Here is a 25,717-nt window from a genome sequence, read left to right on the forward strand (position 1 = left end):
TATGCTCCCTACACACCTCAAAGGATTGTTGCAAGGGTTAAATAAGATAACGGACATACATACGCTCTAAACATTGTTTATCATGTTATATGTGAAAAGGCATTATTGTTATATATGAGAGTATATCATCCTTCAGAAAATCATGTAAAAAATTGAAATTCCTCAAACTGTAGACCAGTGCATTGCCAGGTGTGGCTGCTCATAACATCTGAGTTAGTTAATACCTAAAACCAGTTCAAGAGAGTAATTTCTGCTGCCTTAAGGGTCACATTAAACCAAATTTTAGGAGATTCTATTCATTGCTCAGCCCTGAGCTGTGACAACACGTGAAAGAAATACATTTCCCCAAACAGGCTAAATTTTTTTTCTATAAATTGTATTGAAGTAAATTTAAAATTTCTTCCAACCACAGATTACTTATATTTATATAATTAGAATTAGAATTTCATATAATATGTAACTATAATTATATATTATTATATAATATATGGAATATATATTTCTAATTATTCACATTGTATGTGGCTATTCTAATTGTAGAATATACACAAACACACACACACACACACATTGTACTACTCATCAAATGCTAGGATGAAACGCTATTTATCCAGACTTTTACAAAAGCACCTCTTTATCTCTGTTCCTTTTTATCGTGTCCATTGAGATCACATGAATCCAAAACCTGAATCCAATACACCTGTGTATGTGTCCCTATATTTTTATGAGGCTTGAATATTAGATGGTGGCATAACTGAAAAAATGTTTCCAGAACATCTTTGCTTTTTTTGTACATTATCACTATTGTACTTATTTCCCCCTTTCAGTTTTAACGAATTATTTCATATCATGTTTGTTTCACATTTTACCAGTAATATCAAACTTGCTGTTGAACAGTTTACATAGTCAATCTGGTAATATTAGAATAGGTTTCCCTAGCTTTTTATTATAAGTTCCACAACATGGATAAATTGTTTATGTACTGATATGGATATTTATTAGGATTGATAAGAAGATACTGTTAAATGAATATGCTCTGTTATTATTAAATGGGTAAACAGTTCCACCTCTATTCCACAATTATTTTTTGCTTTGTAAAATTTGGGTTTAAATTTAACTCCACTAATTTATTAGGAAGACAGTAATTCTCTCTGACATCATTATTTTTCCATGATAAAATTTGTAGACAGCAATTTGAAAAAGTGTAATGATCTTGCCAAATACGGGTAATACATATTATAAATGTGGTATTAACAATTTAAGTACTTTTAAACTATCTGTAGGAACTTTAATAAAATTACAATTTATTAGATGTCTAATACTTTTCTACACTATATTAGACACTGTTTATTAATTCTTTCAACAACCATATAAGTAAATCTTCTTATCCCAGTTTTACATGTAAGTCCTTGGGACTGAAAATTTGAGCTAAGTAGTTATTCATATTATTAATATCATTCTTTATAGTTGAAGAAAGAAAGGATTCAGGAAGGTTAGTGATTTTCCCAAGACAGTGAGGGAAGTTCACGCTCGCTCTAGTTTCACAGGGTTCCTAGTCATCTATGCTCTAAGTAGGGGTACTAAGATTTTATCTCTCAGCAACCATTTATTACGAACTTGCTGCATCTAGAATCCCTAGTATACAGATTTTGTTTTCAGAAGAATTGTATTCATTGAATTCATGGCAAAACTACTTATGTCGTAACAGATCTATACTCCTATAGGAAAAAGAAAACACACACACACACACTTCTAATCTCAAATCCACATCACATAAGAAAATTCAACTCCATCTAGGGCTTTGTAACCAAAGCAAAGGTTGAAGGATCTTCCTGGATTTTTTGAGGTTAGCTCCGATCCACACTCCCACATCATTCCATTACCAGAAAAATCTCAGTTACAGATGTAGATACAAGAAAGATGAAGTTATGATGTTAATTAGAATATAGGTGTTCAGTGGATAGAAAGTCTGTTTATATGGAATGGATACAGATTTTTTAAAGAAGTTTAGTTGTACTGCATTCTATCTACTAATTTTAGCTCCTCCAAGACCATTGGAGGTAATGTAAGGAAACCTACTCTGCTATTGCCTATGTTGGCTAATAAGAAACTTACTCAAAAGGTTAATAAAAAGGGTAATAGAGAGGTTAATAAAAGTCTTTCATTTTAAAGTCAGAATAAAGCCTATAATATTAATTTTTTCTAAAGTTTTTAAAGAATTTCTATCACAGGTACACTTACATATAGGTGGAAAAAACAAAATTTAACAGCAAAAAATAATTTTTTAAGAAACAGTAAATTGACACATTATATATGGCTATTCTAATTGTAGTTCCATTAAATATTTAAATGCCATTGAAATAATAAATTGTCTTCTTTTTAAAATATGGCTTTTTAATTGAAAGAAAAATGTACAAAGACATTGAAATATTTTATTAATGGCCATCCAATTTCATTGGAAGTTTAGAGCCTTAGTTCTTATTTCTAACTTTCCTCAGCTCAGAAAGATGTAGATTTTCTTGGCAACAGTTGCTGTGTAAAATATTCTGAGATAGAATTTTTTATCATAATTAATAATAGATGAAAATTTCTGAGTTTTTGATGTTCTAAACTCTATGCTGTTTGATTTACGGTGTCTTTATAGTTCTGGTAATGCTCAGCCTCTTCCTGTTGGTATAAGGGTTAGTCCTTTTTTTTCTAGATGGGTCTGATATATTTTTCCTTTTTTCCATATCTTCATGTTTTACTTGTGTATATAACTTAATAAAAAACCAGTTCTGTCATAATGAGATTGGAATACGTTTTCTAAGTTTCAGGTGGAATATTTATCACATCCCTCTACAGCTACCAAAGCACTCTTGAAGTCTGCATCCTCGTAACAGAAACACTTCATGGGGGCATCACAACTTTTAAAACTTAGTTCAAAAACAGGCACCCACACTTGTGGCAATTATCAAAGCTAATACATAAATCTCATTCATTGTGAAAAGTTGAGTACAAGTGCTTGCACAATATTATCACTATGTTATCCTTTTCATTTAAAATTTTTCTGTCCTTTGGGGACATTTGAAATGGAAAGTTGAGATATAGTTTCAATTCATATAGTGCAAACAGGAATTTTTCAAAAATGCTTTCCATAGAGAGCAGTCAGAGAGAACGTAATCCCTAGAATGCCTTCTGTTCTTTTCTACGATATTTCTCTATTTTTGAAATATAGGCTTTTGGGTAGGTAGTAACAATATGTTTCTATTATTATGTACTCCCTTCCCTTTGTCTTCTTCCTTGCTAGTATCTGCCATCTGACTGCTAATTTGCACCTCAGCAATGGAATAACTTCATTATTTCGATGTTCAATCCTCAATTTGCACCTACAAAGACATGCAATGTTTGTCAGATTTATTGTTGAGCTTCGGTGCATTTCGGTGGAAATGGATAATGCTCTCTGCCTCTACCATATGGGGTTAGAGTAAAGGCAGAGCTGTTTGTTTTCAGCCATCTACATCTTAATTCATAGCACTGAAAATTTTGTTAAATATTTTGGTAAAATGATCATGAGTTATTCTAATGAAATCCTGCATGACTGACCACTTTTATTTTTCATCATTATAACTTAATAAATAGCCATTTATTTTTCTTCTGATAACCTCGGGCAATAAGCATGCCTTTGCAAATTCGGCCTTGTAAAAACTATGCTTGGGTGGTCTATGATTACTACTATATAGTCAGGCAATTCTCAGTTAGTAATTCTTTTTCAAGAATTAGAAAAATGTTTAGTGAGAAAATAGGTTCTTTGCAAACAGCTGCATTTCTGCCTGTTTGCTGGGAAATAAAAAATTATGCCCACTGTAAATTGAGGCATTTCCATTCTCAAAATGAGGTAATTGCTTTCCTCGAAGACTGAATTTTCAAAGCATGCACTACAGTTCCTGATACACAACTGTACTTTTTTGTTGCCTTCCTAAGAACAGCTATTTCACATCAGTATTTTCAAAATGAACCCTTTCAGGGAAAGCTGTGTCAATCTCCAAAATCAAAGTTACATAGTTAAAGGCCATAAAGAGATAAAATGCAATGTTTCCTTTCTTCCTAGTTTAAAGAAGTATAGGACTCTAAGTTGTAGCTTAGCACAGAAAAAGCTGATTGAAAAACTAAAATTAATTTTAAGAAAAGCATGGGCCCCACCCTGAATAAAAGCATGTCTTTACAAAGTATATGTACCTGAATCACCCTATTGGGAAATAAACAGTGATGTGTGTGTGTGTGTGTGTGTGTGTGTGTGTGTGTGTATGTTTAAATCCACCAGAAAAAAGCCCAGGTTGTTTAAGCATAAAGTACAGTCCAGTAACTTGACAGTCTGAAGAAATAGTTACAATTCTATCCATCTAGTAAAATCTCCTTTCACCTCTTTTTTTAGTACAACTTTAGATGCGATCAAACAACAACTAGCAAGTGGTAGCGGAGAGAGTGAGAAAAAGAGAAGGAAAGAAACCCACCATGTCCCCCACTGCAGTTTTTCTTGCCTGAGACAAGAGCAGTGGGAGGAAGAACATTTAAGTTGGATAAAAGATGGAAGTGTTCACTGGATGAAGAATTTTAATTACCGAAATGGGCTTTTATGGCTAAACAGGGATAGAAAAGCTGCTGGAGATGCTCAAAATTTTGACAAAAAGTCGGGGGGAAAGTCTACAGCATAGGGTCTGAAAGGACAGTAGGATTAAAAAAAAAATTTTTTTTTCCTTTTTGCCGCCTATACACTCAAGGTTTTTCAATGACATGTTTAGATCACACTGCCCCATTTCAGTCTTGCTCTGCCCCTGCGGCTGGGCCTTCACATGGCCATTCATCCTCTTTTATTTTGGATCTTTCCGTGACTCTGCGTTTCCTCCCCATTTTACCTTTAAACGAGATCACATGCTTCTTGTGAGCGCTTATTCCTCGCTTCCCACAGCATCTTCCCTAAGGACAGCACCATGTTTCACCAATGACTGCAGGGTAAGGAGGAACTGCAGGACAGCACCATGCTTTCACCAATGACTGCAGGGTAAGGAGGAACTGCGGCTGAGCAGTCACGCTGTGGGTGTCCCACCATTTATTTTCTTTTATTTAATTTTTATTTTATATTGGAGTAGAGTTGATTTACAATGTTGTGTTAGTTTCAGGTGTACAGCAAAGTGATTCAGTTATACATATACATATATCTATTCTTTTTCAAATTCTTTTCCCGTTTAGGTAATGACAGAATATTGAGTAGAGTTCCCTGTGTTACACAGTAGGTCTTTGTTAATTATCTATTTTATATATAGTAGTGTGTATGTGTTAATCCCAAACTCCTAATTTATCCCTCCCTTCAACCTTTTCCCTTTGGTAACCATAGATTTGTTTTCGAAGTCTGTGAGTCTGTTTCTGTTTTGTAAATAAGTTCATTTCTATCATTTTTTTTTTTAGATTCCACATATAAGTGATATCATATGTCCCATCATTTATTTTCTTTGTTATAGAAAGCTACCGCCTTCCTGCCCTTAACACCATGACCCAGAAATTCTCCATGGTACACTTTGTTAAAAGTTTCTGAGAACCAGGTAGTGTCAACAAAGGAAACTCACTGCTTATTTTTCTCCTTAAATCTGGTGGCTAAAATTGCTCAAGAGCATATTTTATATTATCAAGTAAATATACAATAGTGCCAACAGCTAATACTTAATGAGTATTATTCACCTGCCAGTAATCACACAAAGTGTTTTCCATGCATTATCTCATTTAATCCTGAGAGCAGGGCTTTGTAGTAGATCTGTTTCCCCTCATTTCAAGGATGAGGCCCAAAGAGGTTTGAAGACATGCCAAAAGCCAAACATCCAGAAAAATGACAGAGATATGAGTCTGGGTCCAGAGACTGAACTCTTAACCACTAGGTTCTACTATTTCTCCGTGAGAACATATTTTAAAGAGAGTAGAACTTGGTGAAAACAGAAAAATAGTTTATGTTTTCCACCATGAATAAGGGATCTGCTCTGAAACCCAGCAAAACTAAAAGTTTTTTGACACTGTGGGCCTGGTGTCACCACTCCATAGGAGGAATTTAGCCTAAAGTTGAAAAAAAATCTTCCAGGCATAAAGGAGAGCTTGAGGTCACTTGCACGACCAGAGAGAGCCCTATAAGCCCTATTCTTCCCTGTTTTGCTGGGGATTTCATTCGCTTTGTAGCATCTGTGTGGAAAGAATCCTTACCCTTATTTAACCAATGAGGAAACAAAAGCAAAAGTATTAATAAACCCAGCAAAATTCATAACCTCAGGATCTGAGGTGCTGAGTTTCTAATGTCTGGCATTTTAGAGCATTGGGCAAGAAATCTCAACCTCTCTGTGTGACCTAATTTATTAAAACACATGCAAAATTAAATGGTTGGCCAATTTAACGAAGCATGAGAGATCCCCTACCACCTACAGAATACTGCAAAAGGTTTCCTTAAACACATTCTTTATTCAATTAATTCAGGATATATTTATAGGACCTCCACAGTGAGCGAGGCATTGCAACTCTGATGTGGAGGGAAGATAAACAAGGGACACAGAAAAATCCTCATAGCAAAGCTTTGGAGGATGCTCTGACCTATTTCACGTTGACTCGGTCTACTACTCACACAGCCTCACTGTCCTTATGAATTTATTAATAGTTTATATAGATATGCTGCTATCTCAGGGAATGTATAGAGTGATGTAGACAGAAACTGACTCTGCCCTCAAGGGGCTTTCAATGTAGGGTAACTTAAGTCATATACACCCCCCTTCTCTAGTTTAAAATAAATATTAAAAACAATTTGGATGAATTAGTTTGCTTACTCATAACTCATTTCTATTTTGCCACTGAATATCTGCAAAACAACTTTAATAGAATCTACCATTATTGAGTATAGCATATAGAATGCTGTCCCAAATTTATGTTCTAAGCATAAATGTGCATTGCTGGCTTTAAATATTTTTATTGTCTTTTATGCAGTATTTCCAAGTAAATTTTTAAAACACGTATGACTTTCAGTGAAAATGTGTATGTGTTACTTAAAAACGTTATTGAATTAAAACTAAAGTAACTTGATTATTATAATATGATGTTTCTAAAGATTCCTTTTCTGTAACATCCAAACTAATCAACGTCCTTGCTGTTAGTTCCCTTTTATGAGAAATAGGCAGAAGTTGAAAATTTATTATATGAAGAATATTTAAATCTGCATTTCTGATAACTGCTTGTATTTTAAATTTAATGCATGCAGTAGTTAGAAGCACAAATAGGTCAATTTAAAAAGTGAATGTTTTTTGAAGTTCCTTTGTAAAAGAAAAGGCAGACACAATTTCTGGAGAATTTAACCCGAAGTTATCTTCATCGAAGGCCAAAGACTTACTTCGTAACACCTAGTATTTATTGTTCCCTCTAATGTCTTAAAAAATATATATCCTGAAGAAAGGAATGATGTCAGGAGCACGGGAAGGGACAGAAAACTTGGCAAAGAAAAAATGCACAGCTCACGGGAACAGCTTTGAGGAACATGTGGGCTGCAGAGAGGGAGGTGACTTATGGTTGTCGTTTCATATATAAAGACAGCATGAGAGAAAGGTGACAGGAATAGAGGTGATACCAAGCAAGTGTCAAAAAATACTTGATGTCTCTTCTGTCCAGAATCGGGCCCCCCAAAATCAAGAATTCTTTATTTTCATTGTAATCAGGCTACATGCTACAAATAGAGAGCTCATCAGCATTTGGGAATCCATTCAGCAAATGTCACCATCTGAAATCGAGGCAAGTAAGAATCAACGTAAAATGGATAAACTTGACCATCTGCAGAAGTAACTCATCTTGAATATATTGCTGATGAGAAACATGGGATTCCCCATTTCCAATTGTTAAGGTTCTTGGGTATCATCCATAACTCATCAAGGTGAGCATGTTAGAAAGACATGATTAAAATGTTAAACTAAAGAAAGCCACAATCTGCATAACAATTATATAACACCTTTGGCATGCATGAACACTGCTTTGGATGACAAATAAAATGGCTAGTTTGATATTAAGAATTTTTCCTCTGTTTTTAGGGGGAAGGGGGCTCTTGACATTTACCTGATCAATTCTGGTTCTTTAAGCAGAAATATTTTAGAAATGAGAAAAATAATTCCGAGTAGACTTCTATCCTCACCACTCCAATGACAGTTCTTTTGTTCCAGTCACCAGTGAGCTCCACCTTGCCAAATCAATTGTTAAGTCTTAACCTAGCTTGGATTCTCATCCGTATTCAGCTTCCTCTCTCCTGAGGTAGTCTCTTTTCTGACACTGTGACACAATCCTATCCAGGTTTCTTTCCATCTCACTGGCTGTTTAATTTTCTTTTCCTTTGCTGACTTCTTTTACTGCTTAATCTCTAAATATCAGGATTCCTTGAGGCTTGATACTTGGTCCTCTTTTTTTTTTTTTTTTTTTTTTTCTATATCTACATCTACATATTCCTTCTATGTGATCTCATTCAGGCCCATGGTTTTAAATACCATCTATACTCAGATGACACTCAATATTGCATCTTTAGTCCTGAGTTAAAGATTTATACTTCCAACTGTCTATTCGTCATTTCTGCTTAGATAGGTGATATGTATCTCAAAATGAACTTGACTGATAAACTTTTCATGCTTCAATCTGCTCCATCTCAGCAAATGGAATCCTCATTTGTCCAGGTGATCAATCATAAACTAAAGCATATCCATGATTTTCCTCCCTGTCTGACACAGGTACAGTCTGTTAATCTAATTCCAAAGAATACCTTTAATTTGTCCACTTCCCTCAACTCAAAAATTGCCTAGTCCAAGTCATCAAGGCTACTGAATTGACCTCATAATTGATTCCTCCTTGCCTTCTTCATCCCTCCAATTCTTTCTTGAGATATTTAACAGATATCATCTCTTCCCTAGTTAACTCTTCACTGCCTTCCCATTACAGACAGAATGAAAGCCCAGGACTTTGGGCGGTAGCCCCAGTGAGATTCCAAGGTTAAATCTTGCATTATTCTCCCCCTCACTCACTAGACTTCAGTCGTACTGGCCTTTCCTGTTTTCAAACACATTTAACTCATGCCTGCTTTTTGAATTTTGCACCTGCTGTCTCCTCTCCCAGTAGCAGTCTGTCCCCAGATGCTCATATGTTCAAGTTCTCTATAATATTTAGATCTCATCTCTAATGTCATTTCTCCTAAGTTGTCTTTCCTGACCACCCAGTTTGAAGTAGTCTTTACCTCACCTGAGTCTCTCTTATCACATTATTATGTTTTGTTGTCTGTGCAATATTTATCACAATCTGAAATCTTGTCCATTGATTTATTTTCCATCTCCCTCTATCATTTGCTCCAAGAAAGTAAGGTCCTTTTCTGTCTTGTCCACAGTTGTATCTCTGTCTCCTGGAATAGAATCTGACATGTAGCATAAAACCTTAGTAAATCTTTTAAATTACTTAACTATCTGGAATTATATATATTTATATTAAAAATAAATTATATGTATTAAATATATGATATACAAATATGTTTTCTGTGTATATTTGCTGTTCTTTTTAAAACAGATATATATATAAATATAGATATATATATAAATACATACTTAATAACATATCTCCTGTTGGGTTGTGTGAGGCTAGTATATTATATATATAATATATATATGCTCTCTCTTTATATAGAGAGAGCATACATTTGTATATCATATATTTAATATAAAATAGTATATGACAGGGAAATATAGTATTATATATATATTTATATATATATATATTTATATATATATACAGATATATACATAATATACTATCCTCACACAACCCTACAGGGGAGATATTATTAAGTTTATACATATAATCCATTTTAAAGAAAATACCAAAATAGTTAGGAGTTTTGAAGTTTGCTTGTGAATGTATGTTGATATTTAAACTCATGATTTAAATAAAGATTAATATTCTACAATGTTCTTCTAGAAGATTAAACAAATCTAGACATTTTTATTTTGGTTTAATAGCTTGTGAAATTTAGTTTATGTGGCTCAGTCCCTCAGAATCGCATAATCTCCAGGTGTTCAAATAATTGTACATTTCTGGACCTGCAAAGTTGAGTCTAGATTCTAGAAGCATGGTGACTCCTCCTAGGAGCTGGCTTCCTGAGAGGCCTGATCTCAATAGTCAGCCAGGTTCTCACAAATAACTTCACAAAATCTCATTGACTTTATCTCTGGTTCCTTTGTTATAGTCCAGAAATTATGAAAAATCTAGTCTGGACATTGCAGATCAATCTGAACACGTGAGAGATCCTCTAAACCCCCACAGAAGAAAGTTTAACTTTTTTGCAACAGAGAACAGCAATCTGTCCTATTGGTGGTCCTATAAGAAATGGTAAAGACTCAGAGATAGATGTATCTTCATGCTTGAGTTTCTTTACTCTTTAGTAAGTGTCTAAATCAGTTCAGAGAGGAGGGGAGATAATCAAAAAGGGCCCTACCTTGTTACAATGCCAGATTATTTGAGAGCCCTAGATTCCGAAAAATTGCTGAGAAGGAAGAGTAATATTTACACATGGAACCCCTTGAAATCGATAATTCCTTTATTGAAAAATATCTTTTATACTATCTAATAGAGTGGCATGTTTACATGGAATGCCTAATTTGTGCATAAGAAGACAGTGAAGAAATGAGTTGGTATAATTAACATATAACCTCATATTTTACTTAAAGAACGGGGCCAGACAAAATTATTACTAACTTAAATAAAAAGAGGGAAAGAGGAAACAGAATGGAAAACCTCATAGCCAAAAATGTGGACTATGAGGCAAAGAGTGATGAAAGTCAGTGGTGGTTTTTAAAAGAGAATATTGTAATGACAGAAACTCAAGTGCTTTCAGAATGAATTAATAAGCTTCGATCTGAGATGCTCATAGCCAAACCACACACATACTTTACTTTAAAATTATAAAAATGGCCCTGGTGTGCAAATGAAGTTTTCGGTGTTCAGTTATAGATTTTAAAGTGCATTATAATTAAGCTAATAAAGCATATTTCTCCATAAAAAATAATAACAAAATTATGTACAGGTGTAAAAAACTTACTTTTGCTTAGAATGAACTGAATTTTAGTAATAGACTAATGAATCCCAATGATAATAAATGTTATATGCTATTACAAATTTTTAATTACATGATCTGAATTATATTATTAAAATATGTTACAAATATGTAAAATGATGAATCATAAGTGCTTTAAAAATAAAACCTTAAAATGCACACAATAGCATTCTCATGTAATCCATTTGTACATTGAATTTTTTATCAAGCTCAATTCATTGAGCTCAACATTGACAGAAATGTAGGCACATCTCATACTGTTTTAACTATACTGTTAATTTATTTTGATGATTAAATCATGACTTTTCCTTTTGTTAGGCACTAAATTAGCTTTTTCAAGGCACTAAATGATGACATAGAGAACTGAGGTAGAGTGTCTAAATAACACCTGATGGGTGGGGAGATTACTAAATACTATTGACTCTTGTCAACAAAATGTAACCCCAATTCACCTTCTATTAAGAAAAACACAATCTAGTCATATCTAAAGTTCCAAGGAAATTGGTGTAGTAGAACCATCTTTCTTTAGCATTGATGTAAGACTCTTGAGGTAGGGATTAATTTAGATAGATTCTTAATGTTTGGTTATGTGATAATGTTATGAAAAATATACAACACACCACCTTGACAAGATCCCTTTGGTGAATGAACTACTTCCTCCTTGGTCTTAAATATTTTTATGAAGAATATAAGATTTATGGGCTTAATGAGCTGGGGAGGGTAAAGACAATCACAATATCTTGTGTATGGCAAGTTGAGCTTCATCCTTCTTTAAATTCCAGTGGCTAGGAAAACAGATGAGGGAGGAGAGTATCTAATCAATCAGACGATAGGACATATGTAGTGCCCTTCATGCAGGATGATCACAGGGCACTTTTTTTAAGGCAACTCGCTTTCCTGACTACAACAGAAGGGAGGCAGCATAAAACAAATTAGTCTAAGACTCAAAAATGCCAAGGGCCCTATTAAGTATAAAAAACTAATAGGGTATGTGCTTAAACCCACAAGTGTGTGCATGTGTCTCAGAGACGGGTAGTGTAAAAAGAAATTAGCAGCTCATGCTGCTTTAGCAAGACCATACAGAGTTTTCTTGATTCATAAAACCTGACTTACAAGCAAATCTCATACAAAACTACGCAGCTTTAAAAGTGAAGCTCAGATGGAAAGACAACGGGGTTGCTTAGACACAAACGTTACTCCTTTTTTAACATCGCCAAAGCAATTCATGTTATGTTTTGATGCTATATTGATGGGATACTGAAAAAAAAGAAGAAAAACAAACACTTTATATATAAGTATTTTAAGCATGTGGGGGGAGAGGAAGTTTATTTTCGAGGTAATATCAAGTGAAAACTTGGTGATTATATGCAACTTTACATCCTCCATTATTTTCTCTATTACTATTTCATTAAGTCTAGTCATTTTTTTCTCTTTAAAAAATACACTGTAATAAAGGTTTCCACATAATTCCATGGATACATAATTGAAATCACTAACGGTGGCAGTTCCTGAATCTATATCCAAAAGATAGGCTGTGTGAAAGAATTTCAATCTAAAATAGAACTAGAGGTTATAAAATGGGACTCTCATGCCTGTGTCCTCAGGAAAACAAACCTTAAGGACTAAGAGACTGACTCCCCATAAATACCTGATTTACAGAAAACTGATAGTGTCAGAATTTTCTCAGGTGATAGGTGGTTGATCAGAGGTTGTCTTATATCAACCTAGGGAACTTTTGCCAGAGGCATGAATGGAAGATGACTGACACGTTGGGCTGGCCTCAAAATGGGCTGAATTGAGCTTTGTTTGTGTGAATGAACTAATGGTGTCTGCTCAGGAAGTTTTCAATGTTGGTCTCTGTTTCTCTTCATTTTAACTGTCTCTAACTGGACTCTTCTCCCTTTACATTCCCTGCCCATAAACACAAACTACCCCAAACTCTCAATGGACTCTCCTGTAGCTTGCTAAATTTTCTTGTCCCACATTGCAATTCCTCTGCTATTCCCAAATAAACTCATCTTTTTGAGCTTGCCTCAGTTTACCTGAGTTTAACATTTATGGTGTCAGAAGTGAGATTCAAAGAATACCCTCAACAACTCTTAGGCCAGTGAACAAACAGGTGCCAGTACTCACAGAGCCCACTGAGCTCACTGTTTTCCCGCCAACCCTGGTGTTTGAGGGTAAGTCTCAGAGTTTGAGCTCCCTCCCTTTTGGTTGAGCTCTACAAATTCATTTGGGACCTATTTAAAGGCTTCATCTTTTTTGGTCAGTATTTGATTGTTTTCTTGTTGATAACAGTCTAGAATTTCCATATAATTCCTGTGGAATTCTTGACAGCAAAACAAAATAATGATAATAAAAATAATAATAATACTGGGGGCACAGTTGAGCATTTAAACACCATCAGACTATCTAGAGATTTTTCTTTTGCTCTCAAAAAAACCTCTGAGAAATGGGATCGCAATCATCTAAATGCTCTAAGAGTAACCCTCTTTCAGGGACCCAAGCCAATTTTATGTTACAATCTCTCTAAATTCATTTTTCTCTAGACTAAATTAAAAGACTAGAGCAAAAGAATTATTTTAATTGATACCTAGAGGCTTCCAAACATATTCAGCATTCTAAAATTTGCCTCTTTACGAAATACCGTTTCAAAGTTAACTGAAGCAAATAAACAACTAAAAGGAGACTTAAAAAAAAAAAAGCATCTGAGGCTTCTTCGTTGGCAGCAACATCTGAGGTTTCCCGTAATCCCCTTTTCTATCTGAACTCCCCTAATTTCTCTAGTGCTAAACTCTCACCAATATTGCCTTTTCAAAAAAAGAGAAAGGAAAAAATTTCTTGATTTGAACCCAAAATCCACTCAGACCTTTTCCAATTTTCCTTCAGACATTTGCAGATACTGTAAAAAAAATATCAGGACATTGGAAATACAATTGTCCTGCATTTAAAAAAAAAAAAATGTAAATAGTAATTACTCTAGACTTCTGATAATAGACAAATATACCCCAAAATTCTCCATCCCCCCAAAAAAAGACCCTTGCATTCTTTCTCTGTCCCTCGGAATTTTAAATCTTATTACGTCTTTGAAATGTAAACACCTGGGAGATAACTAAAACATTGCCCACAGAGACTAGAAGGAAAAAAGAGCCTTTTAAAATATAGACCTCTATAGAAGTTTCCTTGCCAAAATTAATTTGTAATGTGCTCTATTTAATTGGCTTAAAGAAAATAAAGCATTTATATAAATATGATACTTTCAGAAACATAGAAACTAACACAAACGTTTTTCAAGTTCACATAATCTGGGATAATCTTTGATAAATAAAAGCTAGCTTAAGTTTTTGGTTTAATTAAGTAGGATATAACTTTAGAGTTATCAACATTTAGTATAATACTTTTATTCTACCCAGGTTAACTGAAAATCAAATAAACTCATCCAATTCTGTTACAAAATTTCTCAGCAAGAAAATAATTTAAGATGATGGTTAGCTGTTTAATGTCTAATCCAAACATAATTGTTAAAAATAAGTATTTTAAATATTTGATCAAAGTTTCTACTAAGTAAAGTAAATAATGGATGTTTTTTGAATATCTAGCTCATTTCCAAATAAGATAATGTACTGAGATGTTGATTGCTAAACATAAGTTTATCTCCTTCTGGCTTTTTAATTTTTTTGCAGAGACAAAAGGTATTTGGATCTATTAATAAACATGTTTTGTGCCACATTTTAAAAATTTTACTATGAGGAAGAAGAGCTGAGATTAGAGAAGGACATGTGTTGTCTACTACCACTCTGCTAGCTTCAGGGCTGGCAGAGAAGGTGGGAAAGAATAATAAATTGGAGACTTTAGCAGGCCGTTTTGCAAAAGTAGGAGGGCACAAAATGCCACGGATTAAGATCCATGCACTTGTGACAAAGTTTAATTAGGATGCTAGGAGATGAAATCTCTGGGAAAATAATGAGAATGAAAAGGAGGATTTTATGGTAATTGAAAATGACTGTATATGATAAGTAGCATATATATTGCCAGTAAGAGAAAGCATGAGGAATGGAGATGCATTTTTATTGAGGGAAAAGAAAGTAACTTTGTCCTAAAGTAAAATGATTGTTCCAAAATAAAAAAAGAAAAAGGACAAAATCTAAATAGATATAGTAAGCTTTGTGGAAAGGAATCTTGAGAAAGGAATTTTATGTGTGGTCAAACTGACTAAGATTGGGATGGATTTATTTAAGTTTTTTTTTTTTTTTAAAGGAAGAATTTTAATATCAAAAGTACTCTGGTGCAAAACTAGAATTTGGTTTTCTCTTTTTAAAAGGATAATATTTTTTTAGATTATTGCCTTCTTTTAATAAGTAATTGTAAACAGATGTTTTTCTTTACCTTTAATGTAACCTGCCTAGAAAACAAAGATTCTGTGTTTTGTATTTATCAGGTCTTTGATTATTTAAGTAAACCTAGTTTTATCAATATTAAGAGCTAAGTTTTGCTCAGATCTTTGTAACTTTCTATATTTGCCTTTGAACTGTTTTATTGCCATTTGAGTTAATTGGTAATTCTCTCTCCATATAAAAAGGGGATATTACATTAATTAGGCTTATTTGGTGTGAACAAGGTAAGAATTTCTAAAACCCTGATGTTAAAACTGATGAATTCATAAAACTGCTAACAAAAGATGAAGCAACAACAAATACTAGCAAAAAGACTCCAGCAACACATTAAAAGGATCACACACCATGATCAAGTGGGATTTATCCCAGGGATGCAAGGATTCTTCAATATACGCAAATCAATCAATGTGATACACCATATTAACAAACTGAAGAATAAAAACCATACGATCATCTCAATAGATGCAGAAAAAGCTTTTGACAAAATTCAACACCCATTTATGATAAAAACTCTCCAGAAAGTGGGCATAGAGGGAACCTATCTCAACATAATAAAGGCCATATATAATAAACCCACAGCAACGTATTTCTCAATGGTAAAAAACTAAAAGCATTTCCTCTAAGATCAGGAAGAAGACAAGTATGTCCACTCTCGCCACTATTATTCAACATAGTTTTGGAAGTCCTAGCCATAGCGATCAAAGAAAAAGAAATAAAAGGAATCCAAATTAGAAAAGAAGAAGTAAAACTGTCACTGTTGGCAGATGACATGATACTATACATAGAAAATCCTAAAGATGCCACCAGAAAACTACTAGATTTAATCAATGAATTTGGTAAAGTTGCAGGATGCAAAATTAATGCACAGAAATCTGTTGCATTCCCATACACTAACAATGAAAGATCAGAAAGAGAGATTAAGGAAACAATCCCATTTACCATTGCAACAAAAAGAATAAAATACCTAGGAATAAACCTACCTAAAGAGGTAAAAGACCTGTACTCAGAAAACTATAATATGCTGATGAAAGAAATCAGAGACAAAACAAACAGTTGGAGAGATATACTATGTTCTTGGATTGGAAGAATCAATATTGTGAAAATGGCTATACTACCCAAAGCAATCTACAGATTCAATGCAATCCCTTTCAAATTGCCAATGGAATTTTTCACAGAATTAGAACAAAAAATTTTACAATTTGTATGGAAACATAAAAGACCTTAAATAGCCAAAGCAATCTTGAGAAAAAAAAAATGGAGCTAGAGGAATCAGGCTCCCTGAACTTCAGACTATACTACAAAGCTACAGCAATCAAGACAGTATGGTACTGGCACAAAAACAGAAATATAGATAATTGGAACAGGGTAGAAAGCTCAGAGATAAACCCATGCACATATGGTCACCTAATCTTTGACAAAGGAGGCAAGAATATACAATGGAGAAAAGACAGTGTCTTAAATAAGTGGTGCTGGGAAAACTGGACAGCTACATGTAAAAGAATGAAATTAGAACACTCCCTAACACCATCACAAAAATAAAGTCAAAATGGATTAAAGCCCTAAATGTAAGGCCAGACACTATAAAACTCTTAAAGGAAAACATAGGCAGAACACTCTTTGACATAAATCACAGCAAGATCTTTTATGACCCACCTCCTAGAGTAATGAAAATAAAAACAAAAAGGAACAAATGGGACCTAATAAAACTTAAAAGCCTTTGCACAGCAAAGGAAACCATAAACAAGATGAAAAGACAACCTTCAAAATGGGAGAAAATATTTGCAAATGAAGCAACTGACAAGGAATTAATCTCCAAAATATACAAACAGCTCATGCAGCTTAATAACAAAAAAACAACCCAATCCAAAAATGGGCAGAAGACCTAAATAGACATTTCTCCAAAGACGACATACAGATGGCCAAGAGGCACATGAAAATATGCTCAACATCACTAATTATTAGAGAAATGCAAATCAAAACTACAATGAGGTATCACCTCTCACCGGTCAGAACGGCCATCATCAAAAAAATCTACAAACAGCAAATGTTGGAGTGGGTGTGGAGAAAAAGGAACCCTCTTACACTGTTGGTGGGAATGTAAATTGATACAGCCACTATGGAGGTTCCTTAAAAACCTAACAATAGAACTACCATATGACCCAACAATCACACTCCTGGGCATATACCCAGAGAAAACCATAATTCAAAAAGATACATGCACCCCAATATTCATTGCAGCACTATTTATAATAGCCAGGACATGGAAGCAACCTAAATGCCCATCAACAGAGGAATGGATAAAGAAGATGTGGTACATATATACAATGGACTATTATTCAGCCATTAAAAGGAACAAAATTGGGTCATTTGTAGAAACATGGATGAACCAAGAGACCATCATACAGAGTAGAGCAAGTCAGAAAGAGAAAAACAAATATCTTATTTTAATGCATATATGTGGAATCTAGAAAAATTGTATAGGTGAACTTATTTGCAAAGCAGAAATAGAGACACAGATGTAGAGGCCAAATGTATGGATACCAAGGGGGGAAAAAGGGGTGGGATGGATTGGGAGATTGGGGTTTGACATATATACTCTACTATATATAAAATAGATAACTAATGAGAACAGACTGTATAACACAGAGAACTCTACTAGATGCTCTGTGGTGAGCTAAATGGGAAGGAAATCCAAAGAGGAGAGGATATATGTATACATGTGGCTGATGCACTTTGCTGTACAGCAGAAACTAACAAAACATTATAAAGCAACTATACTCCAATAAAAAAAAGATGAAGCAAAACAAAAATTATGTAAAACTGATAAAGATAGCTATATTTTTTAGGACTTCATTTAAAACGTTGCTAGTTCTTAAATGTTATTTTCCAGAATTAAAAGACCCCCTTTTCTCCTCTCTTTAAAACTATCTACAGCTTACAGCAATTTCGTAAAGTGTATCTTTGCAACAAAGGTTGAAACATTTATTTTTTTTCTCCCTACCTCATCTCTCCAGAATTCAGAAACTCTTATTAGTCTTATTTTTCATGACAATATATGTATTTGCATAAGTTCAGCAGGAACCATTTCTCCTTGTAACAGGACACAATTGGACAAGTCCTTGGCTTGGCTTCTTAGCTTAAAAAGACTTTAAAAGTCTAATCTAAGATTCCTTATGAAAAGTTTCAGCAAAGCAGATTTAAAAGAGCCTATATTCTTGCTGTAATTATGTAAATAATCAGACCAAGTTTATTAAAACTTCATTTAATTTACAATTAACTTAGTCTTACTGTGGTTATCTTTGATAAAAATGGGGATGATTATAGAAAGAAGAATTATATTTCAATAATACACCTTTATGGATACCAGATTCTAGTATTTTTAATTGTCTTTGAACTTTGTTTTCTACCTGTAACTGGACTGAGTCCTGAACTCTAATTTCCTTCCGTTTGTGGCTAGAACTCTCCAAACTAACATTTCCAATTTTCTCCCACTCTTTTGACTTGAACTCACTATGAAACTAAAACTGCTCTTTTCCTAGGCCATGAAAGCTAAAGCTGGACAACTTGATACAGTTGGCCTTTTGTATCTGTGCATTCCACACCTGCATATTCAACGAACTGCAGGTTGAAAATGTTAAAAAAAAAAATTCCAGAAAGTTCCAAAAAGCAAAACTTGAACTTGCTGTGTGTCAACAAATATTTATATGGCATTTACATTGTATTTATAACTATTTACATTGTATTAGGTATTATAAGTAATCTAGAGATGATTTAAAGTATTCAGGATGATGTGCATAGGTTATATGCAAATACTACTCCATTTTATAAAGGAAATTGAGCAGCCATGGATTTTGGTATTTGAGGAGGTGCTGGAACCAATCCCCCATGGATACCAAGGAACAACTGTATAAACTTCAGAGAAATCACCACAACACCTCATGTGTGGACAATCTTTGTGCCTGTTGATATATGGTCACTGAGAAACCTCACCAGAGACGTTCATACTTCAATCCAGGAAAATCTGTCAGGTTGCTATTGCCTGCCCTCATTCCATCTGAGGATGCTTAGAACCCAAAATCTAGAAATTTTCTCAATTGTCTGCTCTCCAAACCTCAGAAACTAAATTTATAATTTGCTGGAACTGTTAGCCTTTGTGTTTCTTTTGTTTCCATAGAGATGATTCCTTCTCAAATGTGTGTAAACTAAACTATCCACCTTAGAGGGACATAACTGAGATTCTTCATTTTTCAATCTGCTTGTTTAAATGAGGACAGTGACATTCCATATAATTTCCCTCTTCCATGGGACAAGACACCTGCAGATGGTCCTCCTCAGCTCTGTGGAACAAAATACCTGAGGATGATCCATCTCAACTTCATGAAAAAATGATGTCTGAGGACAACCCTCCTCAGCTTTGTATGGCATACAATACAATCCATCTATAAAGAACTATACCCCCCCCCAAAAAAATAACAAACAAGACCTAAATGGCATTATTGATCAGCTATACTTTCGGCAAAAGATCTTGATCAAAAGGGGGAAATGTGAAAAAAATTCCATCTGAAATAGAACTGGAGGGTACAAAATGGAGAAGCTCACACATGTGCCTACAGGAAGACAAAACTTAAGGACTTGGAGTTTGATTTCCTGCAAATGCGTGACTTACAGAAAACTGATATTGTCAGAATTTTCTCAGATGACAGGGGGTTGATCAGAGCTTGTCTCATATCAACCTTGGGAAGTTTTGCCAGAGGCATGAATGGAAGATCACCCAGGTCAGGCTGGCCTCACAGAGTGGCCTGAATTGAGCTTTGTGTTACTGGACTGATGTTGTGTGCTTGGGAAGTTTTCAAGGTTGGTATACCCTTGTTGTTTATTTTAGCCAACTCTGACTGAACTCTTCCCTCTTTACATTCCCAGCCCATAAATACAACATACCCCAAACCCTCAACAGACTCACCTGTAGCTTGCTACTGTTTGCTTGTCCTGAATTGGAATTCCTTGCTTATCCCAAAATATATTAATTTTTGTGAGCTCTTCTGAGTTTCTCTCTTTACTTGGGTCAACAGCTGCAAAACACATTATGATATATATATTGCAATGCAGCCCTCTAAAGGCCCTCGAAGGAAAGAAAAGGGGTTAGGTCCTTTTTCACATGTGTTTCATTTCTATTAAGTGAATAAAATATAAAAAAATAAAATAAAAATACAGTACATATTTTCTTACAAACCATGTTTCAAAATTCCATATTTTATAGAGTGAGAAATCACAAAATGAGAGGTATTTGGGGATCTGTTTAGTTAGTAAGAGAACCAGATGGTTGTAACCTAGAAGCCTCAAGAGTGCAGGCCAGTTTGACAAAGAAATGGTCATTATAAATTTATCAGTCCTTTCCATGCATCCACTGTTATAGAATTGCCACTATCACCATTCTACACTCAAGCCAATGGCCAAGACTGACCCAGTGGAAACATTCATGATAGAATGATGCAGACTGGATGGCTCCCCCAGAACTCCCAGGCAGTTTTCCTAGTGAGAAATTCCTCCCCTATATTGTACTTTACAGATTCTCGCAGTGATCATCTGTGACCAAAAACTGTTCCATTTTGCCATTTATGGAAGCAGTTCATCTCTTAATTGTCTTGGCAGGTTATATAAACTGCCAGCAACTGCAGTAGATTTACCACTGCACTATCGTAGGTCATTAAAATCCACACCTATCCAAGTTTTTCTTAATAGTAATAGTAATGGCCAAGATTTATCAGGCATTTAAAATTAGGTAGGCACCACTACATTTTCCGTTTTACAGATGAGGAGCCAAAAACTAAGAGGTTAGATGACTAAGGTCATAACTTTTATAATGGGTGAGCTGAGATTTCAACCCACATATATTTTATTCTAAAATATACATTTTAACCGCTATTCTAAATTAGAGCAATTAAATTTTTTTTACTAAAGTAAGCATGATTTATGTTTACCACAACTAAACTATATGACAACAAAAACAAAGACAAATACATGAAGAAAAGACTAAATTAAAAAGAACACCCTCATTCACTTTCCTAGAGGCTATGTGCTTATCTTATTGATATAATGCAATCTGAGTCTTAACTTCATGTCAGAAACCTCCCAGAAGCATGTCCTCAATTCTCAAAAGCAGATGCCTCTTTGGCAATAATCTGGTCCCTGAAAGCTTCTAAACTGATCAAGGAGAAAGTGTTTGTTTACCTGTCTGGCTTTCTGTGGTAATAATGGCCTGTCTTTCCTCCCATCTCCCTGCTAGAGACACTCAGTTCTTCATGAGGAAGACAGAAGGAAAAGAAATGAATCTTTTGCTTCCCAAGGCACTGTCTCTTCGTGTGAATGTTCCTTCATTCCAGCTACCATCTCCTTCTACTATATCTGCCCAATTTGGGAGGTTTATTCCTTTACTCTCTAGGAATGGAGTAAAATAATCTGCTTTCCTCCGAAATTACTAATACACATGACATTTTTTTTTTTTAGAGGTGCCTTAGGTTACTATTTGAAGGCATTTTAAAAGAAGTAAAATTAAAACTTTGAACTGAAATTCAACATGTTTTTAACTGGTTTCATATTTGTAGAACTTAACTTTTCTCCAGAAGACCATTCAACAAGACTCTAAAGAGGCACAAAGTCTACACACTTTCAATAGCCTAAATTTTTAGTTCTGGTGAAAGTTATTAATTCCTTTCAAAAGAACTACCATGAAAGTGAGTTTCCAAGATGTGAAATTTGCTTTTAGGAATCTGACATTGAATTCAGGCAGAAAAAAACATATGTGAAGGCAAACATAGCTCTTCAGGAGCATAACTTTCCATTGACATCCCCCATAAGTAAAAAAATTTAAATGCAGAAGACCCGTGCATGTGGAGATTTACCATTCGTGATGGTGAGGATCCATGAGTACTCCTGCAGGTCTCAGAATATGTAATCATTTGTGCTTTGTGATTTTTGTTGAGGCATGCATTTCAATCACTGGGCGCTGGTTTGCCTAACTCATAACTGAGTCTTGCCAACCTTCCAGCATCAGCATTTCGTCATGCCTGTCGTATTCTCTCCTTATCCCTGGGAACCATTAACGCAATTAAAGTAAAATCCAAAGCTCTTAAATGGCCTGCAAATCCCTATATGGTCTGCCCCTTTCCACCACCACCCACCCCTCCCCAGCTTTCTGACCTCATTTCAAAGTACCCTTCTCTCTTGTTCTTCTACGGCCATACTGGCCTCCTCACTGAGCACGGAAAGCTCATCCTGAAAAAAGATCTTTCCCCTTACTATTCCTTGTACCTGGAGTAACTCTTTCTTCCCCCTGGTATCTACCTGCTGGGCATATTCTCTCCATTCTAGCAGATGTCTGCTCTTAACATTTTATCATGGAAGATTTTTGATCCATTATATCAAGGAAGACTCCTAATACTGATGCTTCTCATCTCCCTTACCTCACTTCATTGTTCTTCATGCTACTTATCACTCTCTAAAATTGTACATTTACTTGTTTATTGGTTTATTGTCTTTTTAAACCCTCCAGCACTATCCCACACTGTCCTTCCTGCTTCCTGCTTCTTTGCCCTCCAGAGCACCTTTACTTCTAACTCTTACAAAACCTAGTTGCAAAGCTGGCCTCCAAGCCTCTGGGAGCCCAGGATCTCCTCTAGAAAATTTCGTTCTTCCTCAGTTAGTTACAGTCTAACCAAAATTACCTTATACTAAGAATTTTTAGCCGGCACACCAGATTTCTGTTTTCTTATCCCTGACGTAAAAGGGAATTGTTTACCTGCCAAAGGTCCTTTTGGCATATGTGAATCTTTTAAAAATTGGGCTGTATGGTTCTTAGGAGAAAACTACAATACTTTTGGATGGTGAATTGAAGTCATTTTCTAGTTACAATTAGACCCCTTGATTTTTAAAAAAATTAATAGTGACTACCACACTAAATAGCAAATTACCTGACAATAGAATCCTGCCAAAAGGACATTCCAAAAATTAAAGCTCCATAGATACAGGCTGTGTTGGCAGTACCTTGGAAGTTTCATAAACACTCTGGCAACTCCACCTCAGAAGAATTGTTTACATTAGGGATATGCAGTCGGGCATGCAATGCTACTGCACCCCCAACTCCAACCTGGACAGTTAAGGCTACTTTTGATAATCGTCTCCAGCCGCCTCAAGGCAGGAACATCAAAAGGGCACATCAAAGCTCCTGGTCACAGTGGAGAGGAGTGACTGTAAACCAGGTGATGCCTTTTTCTTCAGGCTCTGCAACAAATACAAGTCTTCCAGCTTTCCCCCAAGGAAGAGAAAGTAATTTTTAAAAATTCTTGGCTACCTGCCCTGAGGGAGGAGAGAGACACCATCATTGCAGGTAGCGGATAAAACCATGTCTCCCAATCATACATTTCTGAGACTTAGAAGGCTGTACTAACCACACACACACACACACACACACACACACACGAAAAGTTTGATTCATGCTTCACTGATGTGTGTGTTTTAAAATGCAAATAACAAAAGCTGAAAATGATGAAGTGAGCATGTGCCGTCTCACTGACATGTGAGACAGGCAATTAATGAAACTCTGGGCCACAGTATCAGCTGCCTGCTGACTTCTGCAATTGAATTAAAACTATCATAAGAATAATACAAGGACTTGCCCTTGTCCTTCTTGTCTATGTGTTTATTTAATTTTCTGTCCAACTGACTCTCAAATAAATTGGAAACAGCTGCCATTTTTTGATTCAGTAGCTCCATTTCCCCCTTGTGACATCATTCTGGGCACAAACACTAACAATAGGTCATTATGTAGCAATTACTTTATTGATTTATGGAAGTTTTTAGGCTCCATCAGGAATATGCACATTCAAGGGGAAAAAAGACCACTTCTGTGTTCTTGTCAAGGATAAAAACTGAACTGCAGTGGCTGGAATAATGTTGCTCAGATGGGACCTTCCTCACAAAGGAAAACTACAGGAATGGTTCCTGTTCGTTGATTTTCTTTTAGTAAGAGAGAAATGGGGAAAGGTTGTAAAGTTTGAAAGTTAGACCCATAATTAAATACAGTAACTAAGTAAACAGATTATTCAAAGGCTGCTGTTGTGTAACAGGAGGACTTCAGTGATATAATAGAAGATGCTTAAAACAATTAGCAGTGTTCAGACTCCCATGATGAATGAACTTTCTGAGCTTACGCATAACATTTCAAGAATACTGTTGCATGAAACCAGTCTTGCTTTCTCAATTCAAATGGATATCATAATACTTCACATTTCAGTATTAAATGCCTACCCCACACCATTCAGTGGATCATACTTTTAACTGCCCATCAGTTTTTAATCAGGCTGTTTTCTCGGGCCCCTAAATATAAATAAGGAAGAGTTTCCTCTCTTGTAAACAGCTGACTTTATTTCACATTCCTCTGGTTTAGGGAACTCTGATCTAGGGATAAAAAATAAAAAAGGAATAATGTACCCTCTGGGGAGTAACTTAACAGCAAGATTCTAACATGATGAGCTGAGCAACAGCCTGCCTACATCTTGAGGAAAATGGTTGTTTCTTTATTGAAATCTGTATTTGAGATTTGTTGGCACCTATTGGAGGTCAAGAGTTTACTATCTTGGCTCTTCTGTCAAAGCCCTAATAGAGGAAACATCCTAGGCCCAGCATTTGGCGTGGGTCCCAATGGGAAGAACAGCTATGGATGCGACATCCCCGTGGAAACACATGGAGCTGTGGCTTGTCCTAGATCAGTAGCCTGAGCGTAAGCAAGGATGCTGAAACTTGTGAGTTTCAGAGGTAGGAGACAGCAAATGATGTGAGCTTGAGCTTCTCCTATCAATGTTTTTCAGTTCTGACCAGATCCTGAAAGGCACTCAGAAATAAAAAAATATTTAGGAAATAAAGAAATGTAGTAGGTGATCCTGTTTGGGAAGTCCGTCTTCTTAACTCACCAGGAAGACAAATTTTAGGAGTCCATCATTCATAAGTCTTGAACCTTATATTCTTAAAATAAATGCTCCAAAGCAATTTAGGAAAGAAAGTCTCCTCTCTATTCTGATTCTGAAAACATTATTAAGGGTCTTCCAGGTAGAGAGTAAAACTTGAGGGAAATAATGTCTAATAAATGCTGAAACTGAGTTCTGCTCCGGGAAGGACAGCTCTGGAGAAAGTAAAAGTA

The 25,717-nt window shown here is 35.2% G+C and overlaps 1 long non-coding RNA gene across 1 annotated transcript in view; it reads right to left on the reverse strand.

The window, feature by feature from the left end:
- The window catches only part of LOC309640724, a 233,248-nt gene extending 209,319 nt beyond the window's left edge, over positions 1–23,929 (reverse strand). Inside the window, exon 1 of the long non-coding RNA XR_014252359.1 lies at positions 17,113–23,929. This is a non-coding gene — a long non-coding RNA (uncharacterized lncRNA). The remainder of the gene's footprint in view (positions 1–17,112) is intronic.
- Positions 23,930–25,717: the final 1,788 nt, after the last annotated feature.

This window comes from Balaenoptera physalus (genome assembly GCF_965194825.1).
Source record: "Balaenoptera physalus genome assembly, chromosome: 13".
NCBI classification, from domain to species: domain Eukaryota; kingdom Metazoa; phylum Chordata; class Mammalia; order Artiodactyla; family Balaenopteridae; genus Balaenoptera; species Balaenoptera physalus.